Source organism: Meriones unguiculatus, chromosome 2 (assembly GCF_030254825.1).
Source record: "Meriones unguiculatus strain TT.TT164.6M chromosome 2, Bangor_MerUng_6.1, whole genome shotgun sequence".
NCBI classification, from domain to species: Eukaryota; Metazoa; Chordata; class Mammalia; order Rodentia; family Muridae; genus Meriones; species Meriones unguiculatus.
In genome coordinates, this window is record NC_083350.1 from 81,410,670 (window position 1) to 81,426,594 (window position 15,925).

Consider the following 15,925-nt stretch of genomic DNA (forward strand, 5'->3'; position numbering starts at 1 on the left):
GGGAGTTGAGTCCATTGATGTTGATAGATAAAAGTGACCAATGAATGTTAGTTCCTTTTATTGTGAAGTTGGTGTTGTTACTGTGTTTTCTATGCTTGTTTTCCTTTAATTTTTTGTTGTGAAGTCATCTATACCCTATGTTTTCTTGGGTGTAGTTGATTTTGTTAGATTGGAGTTTTTCTAGTATCTTCTGTAGGCCTGGGTTGCCTAGAATATATTGTTTAAGTTTAGTTTTGTCATGGAACATTTTATTTCCTCCATCTATGTTGATTGAAAGCTGTGCTGGATATATTAGTCTGGGTTTGAATCTGTGGTCTCTTAGAGCCTGCATGACATCTGCCCAGGCTCTTCTGGCTTTTGTAGTTTCTGAGGAGATGTCTGGTGTGATTCTGATAAGTCTACCTTTATATGTTACTTGGCCTTTGTCCATTGCTATTTTTAATATTTTTTTCTTTGTTCTGTAGATTTAGTGTTTTAACTATTATGTGACATGAGGAGTTTCTTTTCTGGTCTAGTCTATTTTGTGTTCTGTAGGCCTCTTGTATATTTATGGAGATCTCATTCTTTAAGTTCAGAATTTTTTCTTCTATGATTTTCTTGAAAAAATTTTCTGGACCTTGGAGCCTGTTATATTCTTTTTCATCTATTCCTATTATTCTTAGATTTTGTCTTTTTATGGCATCCTTGATTTCTTGGATGTTTTGTGTTTGGAACTTTTCTGATTTTACCTTTTCTTTGAGAGATGTATCAATTTTTGCAATTGTATCTTCAGCGCCTGAGATCCTCTTTTCCCTTTCTTATATTCTGTAGTGATGTTTACCCATGTGGTTCCTGAACTTTTGTCTAAGTTCTGGAGCTCCAGTGATTTTTCTGCTTGTGGTTTCTTTATTGATTCTAATTTTGTTTTCGTGTCTTGCACCACTTTCTTCATCTGTTTAAATGTGGATTCCTGCCTTTCCATGATGGCCTCTATATTTTTGTTTCTTTCCTCTCGGTGTGCCTCTCCATGTGCCTCTATTTGTTTAGCTGTATTTGCCTTTATTTCTTTGAGAGTTTTCTTCATTTCCTCTGTTGTGCCTCTAATAACTGGATAAGCATAGATTTGAGATAATTTTCCTGCCTTTGTTATGAATTAATATATGTGTTGATTTTGGGGTTTGCTGGTGATGTCATAATGTCCTGATTTTTGTTGAATGTGTTCTTATGCCTACCTCTGGCCATCTTCTTATCCATAACCTTCTCAGTTTATTCCTAAACTGTACTTCAGGCTAGAACCTTCTGTCGCTGGAGTCTGGAGTATTCTGCAGGAACATGAGAGAGGTCCAGTCGATCAAGAGTGGATGTTGGTGTTTCAGCTGTTTCTAAGAGAAGAAGGTCGCAGATGTATGTGTGCAAGCGCGGGAGTGTGTGTGGGAGTGTGTCTTGAATGACAGGGTGCTAGTACACATAGATGCCTGGAAGGGTGGAGCATAAGTGCAGGTGGAGGTGCTGGCGCATTTCTGTGGGCAGTATGTGCATGCGCAGGTACCCTGAATGCCTCAGTGGCCCCCAGCCTGCTGTAGTGTACTCCATGCAACCTCCAGGTATTTAGATCTGTCTGCGTTGCACCATCTTGGCTCCAGGAATTGTTTGCCTGGTCTCCACTGGCAGACCCTCAGAAAAGGGGCTTCAATCTTGAGAAAACTGTTCCAAGGGCCCCTATGTTGCTTACAGTGGGCGTGAGTGGGAGGGATAAGATGTCTGGCTGATAAAATAAAGGGACCCTGCATCTGGGGCTCTGCAAGCGCTCACTTGAAGGCAACTCACTCACTTTCAGGCCTATGCGAAGAGCACGGGGTTCTCCCTATTCTCTACTCCAATATTTGGGCTTGCAGGAGCCCCTTCCCTTCAGCAGTGCTGGTCTTTGGGGGCCAGGCATGGCGACCTGGGGCAGCGGCTCTGCAGTCTCCGTCACGGAGCACAGAGGCTCGTGCTTGGGGCAGCAGCCACTGCAGCTGCAGACCTGGGAAGCCCATACTGTTTCTATCTCTGCCTTCTCACTCATGGAATGTGGAGGCTTGTGCTTGGGGCAACCACTGCTGCCTCTGTAGAGCAGGCAGCCAGTGCTTGGGGGCAAGGTGAAGTACAGGGGGTTCAAATGTTTGCTACTCTCAGACCCAGAAGAGGTCCAAGTATGACCTGGATCCAAACTGTACAAGCTCGTGGCTTGTTCCCTCTCTCCCAGAAAGCCTCAATGTCTATGTTCTGGCTTCAGCTGTCCCTACGCTGACCAATTTTGTTTTTTTGGGTCCTGTGCTCTTTAGATATGGTGTGTGCTGGTCACCTCCATCTTGGACCCCTCCATATATAACCTTTTAAAAACTGATTTACAAAAAACAAAACAAAACAAACAAACAAAAAAGAAACACAATACTTTTAGATATATTAATTGTTTTAAATAGTTATGTGCTGAAGTATGTGCCAGTTACCAGTTTTGCTAAAGTGTTGGAAAGCTGCAGCTGAAATCTATAGTAATATCCACTAAGTATTTACTACTTAACAGTTTCTAGAATGACAAGCATACAGTTGAACCCATAGCTTCCTTCATGCCATCAAGTGGTTCTTGTTTTTTGTTCCACTATTATACATAGTTTAAGATGATAAACATTTTAGAGAAGTATCAAGAGTTAAATAAAAATCTAAGATTAACTTAAACACACGATTATGAAATGTACATGCCAATAACGTTTTTTTGTGTTTTTTTTTCATTGATTCATTTATTACTTGATATATGTTAGTTTATTTACTTTACATCCTGGGGGTGTTTTGTTTTAAGAAAGCAAGCAAGGAAAAGAAGGCATGAAGCTACCCATGTATGGAGGTGTAGAGGATTTAGCATGAGTTAGAGAAAGAAAAGAGAATGATGAAAATATATTTCATAATAGATTAAATAAAACTATTAATTCCTTTTAAAATAACATTTTATCATCTTATCTCATAGTCTGTCTAATAAAATTTCTAGCCTTATTTTAATGAAAATATTTACTAACATATAAAGATGACCAAACATAGTAAAGACACAATTAGTAATAAGTTTCATATCATAGAAATTGTTTTTAGGATCACCTAAAATAGAAAAATAATGAAATAATTTTATCAGCGAGCTTATCTTAGGAACATAGAAGTTCCTAAGTGTTATTCCTGGGTAAGACAGTGTAAGAATAAAAAAAATAAAATAATTCCTTAGGTAAGCCCAGTATATACTAGACACTTCACACACATTATCTTCAAAGTGTAATGGCCTCATACTTTTACTCGGGTGTCCATTTAAACATCAAAAAAGAGGACAGTGACTCATAGAAGCTTAGCTAGTACGGCCAGTGTTGAAGAGTTAGTAAGGAGTAAGAACAGGAGCTCGTTTGCTCTTTTGTTCAGATTCCTTGATACCACACTGCAAGTCATTGTTTTTCAGGCTTTTGAAGAGAAAAGTCCAAGGAGTACTGGCCTCTTTTGTGGCTGTTTTAGTATTGTAGCCAAAGCAAAGAAGCATGAGTCAGAAGACCTGGCCATGATTTCCCTGAGCCAGCTATAGAGTGTTGAGTGATTTGTCACCATGACCCAGTTGTCATATTAGAAAATGGCTTTAACTCTACGATTCTGTAACATATTTATTACTTAAGTTATGCATTCTGTATACATCAAAAGTTCTCTGGTTGTAGATAGCAATAATAATTTTTTTCATCATATATAAATATTAGAGATCCAGGTAGGTTTTATTGTGAAAAAAGTTGACAATAAATAGCAATAAATATTGCAAAGCCTCTCTATGTATACTGAATGCTGTATCTCAAAACAAGTGATGTATAACAAGATCATTAGAATGCAGTTATTCAGTTTTTATTGGAAATTTCAGTCTCAAATGATGAGTCCCATTAAAATTTGAAAAGCCAATATAGAAGTGAATATCTCTTTTCATGTTTTATATAATTCAAGGACACATTTTTAGCTAAAATTTACAATATAAAAATCTGAAAATAAAATATTGACAGAAACATTTACAGATAAATTCATCTTTAATAATTTTTCTATTTTGCTTTACCAACAGTATAAAATAAGCCCATATTCACATTTCTACTTGACCAAAATTTTATGATGATAACTTTAAAAATAAGTTTGAAGCAATTTAAATATTTTAAATATTTCAATATTTGTTACTAAGTGTCTTAAAGTATATGTGAATTTTCCATCTAGACTTTTCTCTAAACACTACTAATCATTGGATATCCTCTTTTTAAGTCACACTTAAGTATTTAACCTCTGTGCTAATATTGTATTCATATGAACTCATGACAAACTAAACTATTATGTGAATTTTAAAACCAGTAATAAAAAATGTCTTCAAACTCCTCCTGCTAGTACTTACATTGTTTCAAGGAATGAAACAATACCATTTTAAAAACATTTTTTACATTAATTACAGTTTATTTACTTTGTATCCCAGCTGTAGCCCTCTACTTCACTTCCTCCCAAGCCCACCTTCACTCCCTCATCTCCTCCCTGCCCCTCCCTAAGTACCCTGATAGGGGAGGTCCTCCTCCTCTTCCATCTGACCCTAGATTATCAGGACAATATCCTTCTCTGTGGTCTAGCAAGGCTTCTCCTTGGAGAAGGGGAAAGGAAGGAGATCAAAGAGCCAGCCACTGAGTTCATGTCAGAGACAGTCCCTGTTCCCCTTACTAGGGTTCCCACTTGGATGCTGAGCTGCCATGGGCTACATCTGTGCAGGTGTTCTCGGTTATATCCATGCATGGTCCTTGTTTAGAGAATCAGTCTCAGAAAAGACCCATGTGGGCAGATAGATTTGGTCTTTGTGGAGCTCCTGTCCTCTCCAGGTCTTAATTAACTCTCCCTTCTTTCATATGATTCCCTGCATCTGCCCAAGGTTTGATTATGAGTCTCAGGATCTGCTTTGATACACTGCTAGGAAGTCTTTCAGAGGCCCTCTAAGGTAGGCTCCTGTCCTGTTTCTTATTTTCTCCTATTTCCAATGTCCATTCCTTTTGTCTTTCTAAGTGAAGACTGATCATCTTATCCAGGGTCCTACTTCTTGCTTAGCTTCTTTAGGTGTACAGATTTTAGTATGTTTATCCTATCTTATAGGTCTAGTATCCACTTATAAGTGAGTATATACCTTGCGTGTCTTTCTGCTCCTGGGATACCTCACTCAGGATGATCTTTTCTAGATCCCACCATTTGCCTGCAAATTTCGCGATTTTCTTGTTTTTAATTGCTGAGTAGTATTCCACTGTGTATACAATTTTCAGCCATCTAAAACCCAGTGGCCCAGTTTGTTTTTGGTTTACTGTCTTTGATGGGCCTGGTTCTATCAGTTACTTCTAAGCTCTGTGTGTGACTAAAGCTTCAATAATGTGCTGGATATCATCCTTTCTTCCACAGAGATTAGTTAAGGTTGAACATGCACTTTCACTGAAGCACTGAGTCAGGACTATTTGCAGACTTCTAGAAGAAAGGATGACACCATGCTAAGAATTCTGCATCTTTCCTCTGTATCAGGGCAGGCTTGTCTAAATGCAGTTGACACAGAAACAGGAAAAACCAAGAGATAAAAAGATATATTATATGCATTCTAAATTTAGGCATATGGAAATTATGAAATTCTTGGGAATTAATCGCATAAACAATTGGAGACATTTCTATTACCTATAACAAAAGGAGAAGAATAACATCTAATAAATATCAGTTAATTGTTTCATAATCAATAGCATTGACTGCATTGTTAAAAACAAAACAAAACCTTAGTATTAAGTCTTTTCACAGGTGTTTATATTTTTCCTCTAACATCCTTCTCTATACTTCTAACCATGCAGACTTTTGTGTATACCTATTAAAATCTCTGAGAGGCTCCACCTACAGCCAAACATTAAGCAAAACTGGTGTAGTCTTATAGAAGACTGGGGAGAAGGATATAAGGTCCCAGGTGAACAGAACTCAAGAAAACTAACAGAGGCAACTAACCTAGGCCCACAGAAAATTACAAAGACTGAAGCACCAACCAAACAGCATGCATGGACTGGACCTAGGCCAATTTCATATATGTAACTAGTGAACTGCATGGTCTTCATGTGGCTCCACTATCAAGTGGAACTAGGGTTCTCTCTGACACGGACTCTGTTGCTTACTTTTGAAACACTTTGCACTTACTGGGCTGCCTTCTTTGGGCTCAGTGGAAGAGGAAGCACTTAGTCCTGGTGTGACTTGATGTGCTGGGGTGGGTCTGTATGAGGTGTGAAGAGGCAGGGGCTTTCTTTTCTTTGAGAAGGGGAGAGGAGAAAGGGGGAAGAGGGTGGGAAGGTGGGACTGGGTGAAGAGAAGGAGGCGTCTATGATATAAAATGAATAAACAAATTTTTAAAACATGCATTATAAATAAAACAACAATATAGCTTCAAAGTCTGTACTATCGAATTTCCTCTTATTAAATTTTCTTAATTATCTTCAAATTTTATAGCCTCTCCACTCATCACAGAGCATGTATAAGGCAACTTTGGAGTCCTGTCATTTTTTATGTTGTCTTTTTCTTAGAACTGTCTTTTCACAAAAAAGAAATCAACACCAAAAGCAAAAATGTGCTGACAAGTTGGAAATGCTAACATAATAACAAAAACATTGTCATGGGATAGTTGATGCCATTAAAGGCCATGGATCCTAATTAAACACGAGGTGGGCTAAACTGCGTAATTATGCAGGCAACATTGGCTATATCTCGGGAAATTAGGGCAATCATGTTCCTCAACAATCACACAGTTCATAAACCAGGAAACAAAGAGAGTTGATCAGATGTCTGTTATTGTCTGATACTATTTAGGGCATGTTATTTCACTCACAGTCCTTTTCATTCTCAAGAACATGTTTCTTTTCCTTATATTGGAAAATAGGAGTTACCATCTCGGTATATCAGACCCCTGGGTGTCCTCTTTAAACTGAAACGAGCAATGGTTAAGTAACAAGAAAACTTACTGAACTATATACTCACCTGAAAATATATTATCTAGACACATATTTTAGGAAGAGATAAGGAGTCTGTTGAGCATGGAACAGTTTTTATAGGATACCAAGCAAGACCACTGAGTAGCATCTGCCTCTTCCAGGTTTAGGCCAACAAAAGTAGAAAACTCACAAGCTTATCAAGCCATACAGAAGCACTATATGACTGGTACAAATGCCAAATAGTTGACACGGAAGTAGAAACTAGAACACTGAAATATTTATATATGTGAAAGGAAGTTTTTACTGTATGAGACTCAAATAGGATTTAGTAACTTGCATCGGGTATAACAAATCAGAACTGGTTCTTAAGTAAAATAACTGTAAATGTAGCAAAAACATGAACAAGTAAAAAATTAAAATGAATACTTAAAATTCAAATTTATGTTATGTTGTACGTGTTTACATATTTACATATATATATGTATATATGTATATGATTTTGAAAAATAAAATTTTCCAAAATATTTCTTATATAACTATGAGCAATTTTGAACAAAATTGAATCTTTCTAAGTATACTCATTTTTATTTTTTAATTTTTGAGATTTAATAAAATGAACATTAAGTTAAGTCTATATTTTAATACTCACTGAAAGTAGCATACTTCTTTATGACTTAGTTGTTTCTACTGCATTAAGCATTTTCTCAGTGTTGTAAATAACAGTAATCTGATGATCATTTTATTACTGTCTAATGAGACCAGCATAGGGCCAAGATCAGGGGAAGGGAACCAATATGCAACATAAAGGATTAGTGTTTTGAGTCCAAAATTTCATTGTGGGAAATATTCTTTGATATGTATTATATATATATAATATAACATATATTATATATATATATAATTAAACAAAGAATGGTAGAGATTACAAACCTTTACATACATCTTATTTGTCTATGTCTCTGCTAAAAGCTATGCAAGAGAAATCATTTATGGTAAATGATTCTAACAAAATAATAAAGTTATTTGTATAGTATATATACATGAATCATATTTTAAAACAGTTCTTTATTGAAGAAATTATCACCAAGCATACACCAGGGAAAAATGGCTCAGCTGATGAAGATACCTACCCTGAAACCTGATGACATGGGTTTGTTTGTGGGAGCCACATGATAAAAGGTAAGAAATGAATCTCCCAAGATTTATTCTGACCTTCACGCACACACACACACACACACACAAACACACACATTCACACGCACACAGACATTTCACATATACACAATGCACTCCCACAAACATACACACACACACACACACTGAATAAAATGTAATAACATTTAAAAATTATATATCTGCAAGAAGCAGAAATATGGTTTGTATTACACTATTCATATATTTGTTTTAGTGACATTTCAAACTTTGGTGTATTTCTTGTGCTTGTTTGACTTTCAAAGTAATCTTGGTAATTTTAAGTGAATATTGACTGACAAGTCTGTTTCTTACTTCTCGCATTCTGTTGATTTTTCATGTAAGACAACAGCATTTTAAAACTGGCTAGTCCTATATAGCATTGTATACTTCTGACAAAACCTCGTCTCTGCAAGCAAGATGGAAAACATGACTTCATTAGAGCCAAGCAATCTCTTCATTATTGTGTTCTTATCTCCGTATGATGTGTGTGTAGAGCTGCAGGTGTGTGTGTGTGTGTGTGTGTGTGTGTGTGTGTGTGTGTGTAGGTTGTGGTGCAACTATGGGAAGTCAGAGTTATCCTTGTACTATGGGATGTAATGTTCAAACTAGAGTCACTGGGCTTGAACATCACACCCTCTTTCCCTCTGAGCCATCTCACTGTCCCTGACTTTTACGTCTCTTCATTCCTTTCACTATGAAGGGGACTTCATTAAAAGCTAAACTACATAGTTAATGAGTTTACAGATTATAGTATTATCGTATTTTTTTCAAATAAATGGACATTGTCAGTGTTCAGCTTACTACAGGATGTTAGTGGTTTCAGGAGATTTTCTCAGCCTGGCGAGGTGCCAGGGTATTTAACAAAATCATGGACCAGAAAGTGGCCTTTCTATTTCTAAGGTACAAAATACTTTTCTGTGTCTTTGCTAAATCTAAACTAATAAATAATTTTGTAAATGGTTTTAAGTACAGAATATATACTATAATTTTATATAAGTGGGATAAACTCAGTTTACATACAGCCAAGTATAGTTCATATTTTGAATCGCCATCAAATGTAAGTTTGAACAGTTTTATTTCTGTTAGAATATCACTGTGATGTTGTAATAAGTAGACATAACTGAAGTTACATCATGTAACATAACATAAGTTACATCATGTGTTTAAAACCTGTGTTCAAATGAGGAGATAAGAAAAATTGTTGAAAAATCTTTAGGAAAATGTAATGTCTCTGCTTCTAGAGCTGTTGCAGATTTAGCTGCTTTGTCAAATGTGTGTCAAAAGGTTGCAGAGAGGAGAGAGACTATATTCACACTCAGTGTTCTGACCTATGACCACCAGAATGATTAGTTGCCTAACATTCTCTGTAGAAAGAGAGCTTAAGATGACTATCAATCTGTTGCCATACAGGCTCATAATGCATGAGTTGGATATATGTCTTCTGAGATGACCCCAGACAATCAGAGTCCCTGGACACCACTAAAAGGAGCAAGGAAGTGTTGGAGAAATGCAGGAGAAAGAGAAACAGAAGGATGTAAACACAAAGAGGCAAATTTGGAGACTAGAGGGTCATGAGGAACAGCCTGATGTGAGTAGCCAGTGAGGCCACCTGGGACCATTGTGAGGTTCTGGCCTGTGCTACCAATAAGGTCCAGGTTTTGTTTTGTGACCCTGCAGCAGCCACCAAAGACCAGTGGGATGTCTCTGGTGTGTGTTGCCACCTGAGAATGTTGATGTCGAGAGCTGTGCAGAACTGGGCCCACCCCTCAGTTAGGCATAATGAAAGAGCTAGCCCTGGGGGCATAAGAATGGGAGAGCTGATCCAGCCTCTAGTCAGCTGCAGTACTGGAGGACCCGGGCCTGCACCTTGTAGAAGTTGCAGATGAGCTGGCCCTGAGGGTACAAAACTGGTCTTAACACTCATCTCCTGTGCAGTGGCATGGACAAGAAAGAGATACCCTCCTTCTGACTAGTCCCTCACTGCCTGCTACAGGCAGGAGACATGGCCCAGGAGAGCTGTCCCTGCCCTTCACCAGCTGTAACACTCAGGAGAGTAGGCACTGTACTTAGCTTGGGCAGCACAGTAGAACTGACCCTAATGATGGGAGTAGTCCAGAGGCCATGAGTCTGGGGGAGCTGGTCCCGTGCAGAGCTTATATTATCTGCCGTGCAGAGGTATTGGCAAGAAAGAAGTCCCCTCCCTTTCTTTTGCCATCAGCAGGCAGGAGAGTTGGTCCTGAAGGAGTCTGACAGCGGGAGAGTTGGCCCTGCAACTTACCTGGGCAGCAGAGTAGAGCTGACCCTGATCAAGGGGAAGGGTGTGAGTATGGAAGAACCAGTCCCACCTCTTGTCTGTTGGACAGTGGTGTAGGCAATGGAAAGACACCCTTCTCCCATCCCTTGTCCCTTGCCATCTATGGCAGGCAGAAAAGCTGGCTCCAGAGTCACAAGGCTGGGAGAACTGGCCAAAGCCCTCACCGGCTGCAGCACTCTGGAGAGCAGGCCATAGCTCTCACCATAGCAGCAAGGGTAAGCTGGACCTGATAGAGATTACTGGTGCACAGGCCTCAAGGGCATGAGAGTGGGAGAACAGTCAGGCTGACCAACTCAGATACTTCTCAGGTCTCAGGCTTTGAACGGGCCCATCCCAAAATCTACCCCATCAATGCTCTACTGGAGTCCATGCAGACCCAAAACTGTCTTCATGTCACAAGACAAAAACAGAATATCCAAGAGGAGTCCCGGTGAGGTTGTTCCAGTATTGATAGAACAGTAGACAGCAGAGGCCTTGTACCAAGCCAAGGACTCATTGCAAGGAACCATTGCAAGCAAAAAGAGAGATGCACTGTGACACACTAGAGCTTTCACAATTTTTTTTTTTCCTTTCTTGTGGGAGAGGTTACAAGTGTGGAGGGTGGCAAGTATAAGGGGAGGGAGAGATGAGTGGCATTTGGATCATGATGTGAAATTCACAAAAAATCCAATAAAAAGTTCAAAACTGAAAGAAAATATGTCATCATTTTTACATCAAAACTCCTATAAAAGCTTGAAGGTTTTTTGTTTTGTTTTGTTTTTTGTTTTGTTGTTGTTTTTCATACAGGTTTTTTTTTTTTTTACATACATGGTCAGAGTTCAAAACTGAAAGAAAATATGTCATCATTTTTACATCAAAACTCCTATAAAAGCTTGAAGGTTTTTTGTTTTGTTTTGTTTTTTGTTTTGTTGCTGTTGTTTTTCATACAGGTTTTTTTTTTTTTTTTTTACATACATGGTCAGAGTTACACCAAGGTACTTTATGTTATTAGTGATTATTGTAAAGCATGTTATTTCCCTAATTTCTTTCTCAGCCCATTTGTCTTTTGTATACAAGAGGGCTACTGATTTTTTTTTGAGTTAATTTTGTATCCAGCCACTTTGCTGAAGGTGTTTATCAGATGAAGGAGTTCTCTGGTTGAATTTTTGGGGTCACTCATGTATACTATCATATCATCTTCAGATAGTGATACTTGACTTCTTCCTTTCCGATTTGTCTCCCCTTGATCCCCTTTAGTTGTCTTATTGCTTTAGCTAGGACTATGTAAAGCTAGGACAAGTACTATGTTGAAGAGATATGGAAAGAGTGGGCAGCCTTGCCTTGTCCCTGATTTCAGTGAAATTGATTTCAGTTTCTCTCCATTTAGTTTGATGTTGGCTGTAGGCTTGCTGTTTGTTGCCTTTACTATTTTTAGGTATGTGCCTTGTATTCCTGATCTCTCCAAGACTTTAAACATGAATGAGTATTGGATTTTGTCAAATGCTTTTTCAGCGTCTAAGGAGATGACCATGTTTGTTTGTTTGTTTTTAAATTATGAGGAAAAGTATGAGAATTCAGACAAATGAATTATTTAAAGTTCTAAACAACCTATTTAGCAAACTAAATAAACTAAAGATAGATAAATAGATACATAGAGAAAAGTTTTTGCATTGCACACAGATCATTTGTAAGAAAACAAACACAGACAGAGTAATGATGAAATCAATATCCACTGGAAGGGAGAGAAGTAATGTAATACAGTACAGAAATACCATCTACAGTATCAGAGTCACTTTGAAAACAATGCTTTAAAATTTTGTAGTTCAGAAAATAAACAATATAAAAATATACTATTTTAATGTCACAAAAGTGTAAACTTTGTAGATAAATGTAAAAGGTGGGATTTATAATCATTAATCTATACTCAAAAGTTCCAAACTTTATACTTATAATGATATAAAGTATGTACAGAAATATAGAATCTGTTTTAACTCAATGTACACAATTATAGTTTATTAGTCAATTTCAATGATACCTACTTTTAAAAAGACTTCTAAGTTCATCTAGTAAAATAACAAGGCAAGCATAGCCAATTAGATTTTAAAGTTTTGAAAGACAAAAGTAGATGTGAAATAAACTTGAAATTCATAGAAATGAAGCTATCATTTCTACTGCAAAATACAGTTAGAAAAAGAGAAGTCTGCTGAGTCTCAAGTTTATATAAAAATTAATACTGAAAAGACTGGCATTACAGACTGTAGGATTTACTAAATATTAGGACTGAGCAAAAGCCAGGTTTGGTGTGGCTGATGGGAGGAAGTACTGTTTTATGTTACAGTAGTAATAATCACATAGAAATACACTGGGACACTTACAGATTTAAAGCGTATGGAATGGTCCCTTTTAAATGTACAGCTATGATGAATGTGGTGATATTCAGTTTCTCTTTTACACCATAATATGGACTGAATGGAGCATTTGGCCACTGCCACAAAGGTATCTTTAATTCATGAGTTTATTTATTAAGGACTGATTGAGCTTAGGTATTATTGGAAAGCAAGCTAGCTGTGAAACAATGATGAGTGCTCCCATGAGAAGAAATACTTAGTCAGAAATCCTCCTGCTTGCTATAGTAGTGATTTAAGTTCAGAGTTGTCTTCCTCCTAAACAAGACTGTGTCTGAGGCCAAAGGCCATCTGATTTAACTATAGGAGCTCAGCTGTAGAACCTTAAAAGGGATTTTAGAGAACTAATTAGAAGCAAAATGCTACCTCCCTTGTTAGGAATGAATGCTATTCATAGAATTTGTAAAATCATCCTTCTGAATTTCAATAAGAAATAAAAGTAAATATTAAAATATAAATTAAATATAATAAAATTCAAATACAGTTTAATATGCAGCAGATAAAACAACAAAACTTTTTTGGTGGTTAAAGATATTAAGGGCAAAGGGCATACCAATACTTTTTTGTTAATTTTTATTTTTTATATTAATTACAGTTCATTCACTTTGTATCCTATCTGTAGCCCTCTCTCTCATCCCCTCCTAATACTACTCTCCCTCTCTCAGCTCCTCCCATGCCCCTCTCCAAGTCCACTGATAAGGGAGGTAGTAGCATAGAAACGGAATGGTGGATCAATGGAATCTAATAGAAGACCCAGAAACAAACCCACACACTTATGGTCATTTGATTTTTGACAAAGAAGTCAAAAGCAAACAATGTAAAAAAGAGAACATTTTCAATAAGAGGGGTAGTGTAACTGGATGTCTACATGTAGAAAAATGAAAATAAATCCATATTTATCACCCTGCGCAAAGCTAAATTCTAAGTGGATTAAAGACTTCAACAACAACAACAACAACAACAACAATAACAAACAGACACACTAAATCTGTTAGAAGAAAAAGTGAGAAAGAGCCGAGAAGTCATTGGCACAAGAGACAACTTCCTGAACAGAACACCAACACCACAGGCCCTAAGCTCAACAAGCAATCCTTTTATTTAGAAAGAACTGACTGAGCCTGGTGGCCACACAGCCAGCATGCGCTTGTTAAGGAAACTGAAGATCTTTGAAGGGGAAAGTTTTCATCACTTAGTGTCCTCAGGGTTAGACTTGAGCAGAGCTGAGTCACTGGCTCAGGCCAAATTCCAGAGTGACACATTATTTAAAAGGGGAAATTAAAATGTTAAAATAAAGGGTTTTTCAGCTGATTCTGAGTCAGACAAGCAAAGGCAAAACTGGAAGTATTTCTACTCCTCAGCCTTATTGTGTCTTTTCTTAACTACAAAGAGAAATAAGGTAAAATTATCTTATTCATTTTATTTCTCAAGAAAAATAATAAAAAAAAACACTGCTTTAAAATTTGAAAGAATACATGATTTTTATGCTCATGAACTTTTAATTTATTTATCTCCAGCTATAGTAATGAAAGTATCCTCAAGGGTACTCTAAACTCATCAGTTAAATCATTTTAGGTTGACTTGTAATCTCTGTTCCTAATACATTATATTATACTGTATTTATTATAGAAAAAATATATAAAGATTCTTCACAATATGGAGATAACTGAAAACTCAGTTGAATAGAAAACTTTATTTTGGTTAAATTTGGTGATTATTTGAATGTAAATCTTAATAGGTATTTAAAACTTCTAGCAACTTAGTTCAAGATGTTCACCAAATTATATTGAATATCTCAAATCATTATACAAGCGAAAATTCACTCATAAATACTTGTAAGAGCTGTGTATATTCAAGCAAATATTTCAGTCTTTTAAGAATTTGGTGAGGCAATTTGGAATTTTGAAGACTTGTCCTTCTATGTAATCTTTTTGACTGTGCTTGAAATTGACAACTTCATCAAGTTTTAGAGGTGAAAAGTGAATCAAATGTGGTTTCAAAACACTATATTCAATTCTGGGTTTTATATGAGGCTTATTGTATAGCCTATGCTTATGGGAGCTCAATGGTTCAACCATAAACAGCAACCAAGAACCAAAATAAACAATTTTAAAACCTCACTTGAATATTATTTCTGTTTTTGATTACACTAAAAGGCAAAATTATTACAGTATAATTTGTAATTAATTGAAAAAGCTTGTGTACATTTTTATCTCAAAAATATGTTTAAAATTAGATAATAACTTTGTCCATCATTTCACTTATTCCATAGTGAGTGCTATGACATTTATTTTGTCTGCTCAATTTGACTGTATTACGTAGTTGTTAGTAGTATACAAATATTTAATAAACCATAAGACACAGATAATGTTTTAGTTTTAAAGTAACATTTTCAGTAATTAAGTGTTTTTTTAAAATGTATGATCATTTTAACAGAATATATACTGATTCTAAACACATACTGTTAAGTGTTATTTTCCTCATGGCTGAAAATATATACTTGAAAGAGCACTTTCAAAAGTTGTAAAATATATTCCATTTTCATTTTTTATCTTGTGTAAAACAATGATTAGCAAGAAAAAAGTATTCATTTTAATTAATATTATTTTCTTTATGTTGCAGCTCTTTTTTTGGACAAGAAAAGCCCATAAAGATTTTTTTTGTTAATAATTTTTATAAATAACACAAATAGTTTTTAGATTTCAATTAGAATATTCTTTAATCTATATACTAGGCTTGATATATAACTGTCTTATATATTTAAAATTTTTCTTTATTAAAAACAGATTATTTTCTAATACAATATATCCTGATTATTTTCCCCTTCCTATTCTTTCCAGTTCCTCTTTATCTACCTTCCTTCCAGATTCATCCTCTTTTTGTCTATCATTAGAACATGTACCTAAAAGATAACAACAAAACATAGCAAATTCAAATATAAAATAAAACAAAATCTATCACATCTAAGTTGGACAAGGCAAGCAACAGAAAGAAAAGAGGTCAAGAGAAGGCACAAGAGTCAAGGACTCATTCATTTACACACTCAGGGT

General features: G+C 36.2%; 1 non-coding gene across 1 annotated transcript; it reads left to right on the plus strand.

The window, feature by feature from the left end:
* The first annotated feature begins 9,410 nt into the window (after nt 1-9,410).
* On the plus strand, nt 9,411-9,542 carry LOC132652627 (small nucleolar RNA SNORA17). The gene has a single exon (XR_009590221.1). It is a non-coding gene; the product is annotated as a small nucleolar RNA SNORA17 (small nucleolar RNA).
* The last annotated feature ends 6,383 nt before the right edge of the window (nt 9,543-15,925 follow it).